The sequence below is a fragment of the Nicotiana tabacum genome, chromosome 22 (assembly GCF_000715075.1).
Source record: "Nicotiana tabacum cultivar K326 chromosome 22, ASM71507v2, whole genome shotgun sequence".
Classification (NCBI taxonomy): Eukaryota; Viridiplantae; Streptophyta; class Magnoliopsida; order Solanales; family Solanaceae; genus Nicotiana; species Nicotiana tabacum.
The window spans coordinates 187013782-187017681 of NC_134101.1; the positions used below are offsets into that span (position 1 = coordinate 187013782).

The window sequence follows — 3900 nt, forward strand, 5'->3', positions numbered from 1 at the left end:
GAAAGTTCGATGTTATTTGGGTGATTGTGGATCGGCTGACCAAGCCCACTCACTTTATTTCTGTGTGTACTACTTATTCCTCGGAGCAGTTGGCGGAGATCTATATCCAGGAGATTGTTTGTCTACATGGTATTCCGGTTTTCATAATTTCAGCTAGAGGTACTCAGTTCACATCACGGTTCTGGAAGGCCGTTCAGCATGAGTTGTGTACTTGGGTAGAGTTGAGTACATCATTTCACCCTCAGACGGACGGACAGTCCGAGCGCACTATTCAAATTCTTGAGGATATGCCCGATGCGTGTGTGATTGAGTTCGGAAGATCTTGGGATCAGTTCTTACCATTGGCGGAGTTTGCTTACAATAACAACTATCAGTCCAGCATTCAGATGGCACCGTATGAGGCTTTATATTGTAGGCGATGTAGATCCCTGGTGGGTTGGTTTGAGCCGGGTGAGGCTAGACTATTGGGCACAGACTTGGTTCAGGATGCTTTGGAGAAGGTCAAGGTGATTCAGGATAGACTCCGTACAGCCCAGTCCAAACAGAAGAGCAATGCGTACCGGAAGGTTTGTGATATTTCCTATATGGTTGGAGAGCGGGTTCTGCTTCAAGTATCGCCTATGAAGGGCGTCATGAGATTCGGGAAGAAAGGAAAGTTGAGTCCGAGATTTATTGGCCGTTTTGAGATATTGAGGCGTGTTGGGGAGGTTGCTTATGAGCTTGCCTTACCTCCCAGCTTGGCCAGAGTTCATTAGGTATTCCATGTTTCGATGCTCCGTAGGTATCACGGTGATCCGTCCACTACTAGAAAATGGGCCTACGGCAACGGTTGTTTAGCAACGGTTCACAAATCGTTGTAATAGAATGGATATAGTAACGGGTACAACCGTTACAATAGGATTGGAGTGATATCAGCACACTTTAATTGTACAACCGTTCCAGTCGTATTGGAACCGTTGCCATAGAGTATTTTACCGCAACGGTCCGTACACCGTTCCAATAGACCCATTTATTGGAGCGGTTCTAAAAAAATTTATTTTTATGGGAACGGTTTTCATTCCCTCTTCACTTTCCCCCCAATAATTTGGTAAACCCACCAAATGAACCCCATTTTTTATTTTTTATTTTTGATTAATTTTAATAATATAAAACTTAAAACTAATCTTTATTTCCCCTTTTCCCAGCAAACTCACCTGCACTCGATTTTCAGAACGAGACCCATTTCCACCATTTTTTCCTCTCAAAATTCATTCCTCAAAATCCTCTCTTTAACTCCTAAAATCCAAATTCAGAAATAGATTCATCTTAAAATCCTCCGTTTCCCTATAGATTCATCTCAAAGATAGACCAAAATACCCAAATTTGAAAATCAATTTTATGGTCGAGTCGAAGAAGCTGTCCAAACGAAGCTAGGTTTCGTGAAACAAACGCGATTCTTGATTGTAGAGGTTCTTAAAAAAGGGAGATTGTTGTTGCATGTCTTCTGATTATTCTGAGAGGTATGTTAATCTCATTCTTTTTCTTCACCTAGGTGTTGTTAGAATTACGCTTTCAATATTGGTTTATTTCTTGTGCTTTTTGATTTCAATATTGTTTCTTAATATTTGATTAGTTTGGTTTGATGTAATTTTATTTCTTTCTCTTTTTCTCTATTACATTGGTATTCTTTTCTGCTTGTTGAAATTTTTTAGCATCCCATGTTTTCCTTGATGCTGTTTTTGGCTTCTGCTTAATGCTTCAATGAATCTTTCCGGTGTTGAACTTGTACAAAGTAACAGTCAATTTTGAGGCGAACTGTGTTTATTTTCCTTCTGTAGGTTTTAAACTTATTGGCTCTGTCTAAATTTATGGCCAATGACTCTGAAAAAGTCAGCTATTTTCCAGCGCATAAAAGCAGTTCTGATCTAAAGTGCTTAAGCATTTGATGTCGGTGTTGGCTTCTCTTTATGTTTTTATCAAACTGATAGTTCAACCGTCTCATTCTTAAAATATCCTAGAGTATCTACTGCTATATGGGAACTTATATTACTCATATTATACTTAAGCACTCACCTCGAACTAATGTAGTTTCAATGTATCAATTCTTGGGCTATATTAAAGCCAAAGATTTGTCAGACCACTGTTCTTATCTCTGTGCTTTCTTCCTTTTCTTGTTTACTTGCCTAACAATGACTGTTTAGATTTGCATTCTCAACAGGGAGGGACAAATGAATTATAAAGATCCTCCACCTCCAACCATAAGATTGTGGATTCGAGTCACCAAAGTAGGAAAAGGCCAACTCTATTAGAAAGAAGTGATTCACTTTTAGGAAAATTTGAAAAACTTTTTAGTGCAAAAGCTTTTCAACCTTTTTTGAAACAAAAAACACTTTCAGTTAGTATTTGTTTGCCTTTCTCTGCCAGTATGCAAACAAAGGGGTTGCCTCAAAAGTTGAGACATGATGTTATAACATGTGACATTTGCTTGTGAAGACTGAATCCAGCTTTTGTAACATGACAGTTTGTCCTCCTCTTTTTGCTATGTCAGGTAGTTTTTTTTCACTTGTATTATTAACGTTTTAACCCAGTGGATGATAGGGATATGTCTAGTGCTACAGCTGCGCTGCTTTCATATTGGTGAACTATGACCTAGGACCACTTGTTTGCTGCTCGAAATTCTTGCTTGTAGAGCAGATAAAGTCCTTTTAAATAAGGTTTTCTGTTATAGAATCTGATTTGTATTGTGACAATCTTGGTATTCTTACCACCAGAACATGTTTCTCTAGTTTTGTTTGTCATACTTGATTATTGAGATTTTGTTTGATCATGTTCTTGTAATTTAATTATTGCTTTTCAAGATAGATGTAATGAAATAGCAGGCATTAGGTATATCACATGGAGTTGTGGAGGAATGAGTAACCAATAGACAACTATTTTTATTGATTGGTTTCGTCTTCATTTTGTAAAATGGATTTCATAATATCACTTCATGGAAAGGGACAACTTATAGGAAAGAAATAGTTATAGTGTAAATGATATAGGGACAACTTATAGTTGGACATAATATCACTTCATGGATTTCATTAAATAGGAGAAATTACAGAAAAAAAACTTCAACTGTAACTCATGAATAAGGATTCATAGTAGTGTCTTTCACTTTGGATAGCTAATGAAAAAACTCTATCAACTACACCTAATATTAATGCAAGAATTTAACATTCTTGAACTAATAGTGAAACAGAATAGATGAATATATAAAATTTAGATATCTCTAGTTAGTTTAGAATTAAAAAGTAATTAGTAAAACATAATAGATGCCTTAGTGCTGGTTTAAAGGATATTTTCTACCATTTCTTGGAGAGATAGAGGAAGTATCCATGAATAAATAATTCATGAATAAACAACATAATAGGACATAGACTATTACAAATAAGTGATGTGAGTACCAAAAAACATTGAATCTGGTGAGTTTCTAATAGAGCAACATAAGAACCTAGGAACATAAAACATTTGAAATAGAGCAAAAGACTAATCCAGTATGTTGCTTTTATTGTCTTTAAGAGCTTAGAATTTTAGCAACTCAACATAGAAATAAAAGAGTTAAATTTGTTAAGATGCAACTGTAAGCATGTGATTTTTGCCCTATATGAGAATTACTCCCAAAAAATTCAAAAATAAAATGATTTTTCTTTGGTGTACAATTTTGTGATATTTTGAAGAATTATTTGTATTTGTCTGTGCGTGTTTGTTCGCTAAATTAATAAAAAATACAAAAATATGTCGCATTTTGCATGTAGGATTTAATTCTACAATTGTTAGTAATTAAAATTGTTTTACAAAAATTAAAAATTACAAAAATAGGCATCGTTTGCATTTTTAGCATTTAATGTCCAAATATACAATTTTATGCTTAATTAATAC

At 35.3% G+C, this 3900-nt stretch overlaps 1 long non-coding RNA gene across 1 annotated transcript; it reads left to right on the forward strand.

The window, feature by feature from the left end:
- Positions 1-1106: 1106 nt before the first annotated feature.
- LOC107782986 (uncharacterized) lies at positions 1107-2803 on the forward strand. Its single transcript, XR_001647373.2, has 2 exons — positions 1107-1499; positions 2198-2803. It is a non-coding gene; the product is annotated as an uncharacterized LOC107782986 (long non-coding RNA).
- Positions 2804-3900: the final 1097 nt, after the last annotated feature.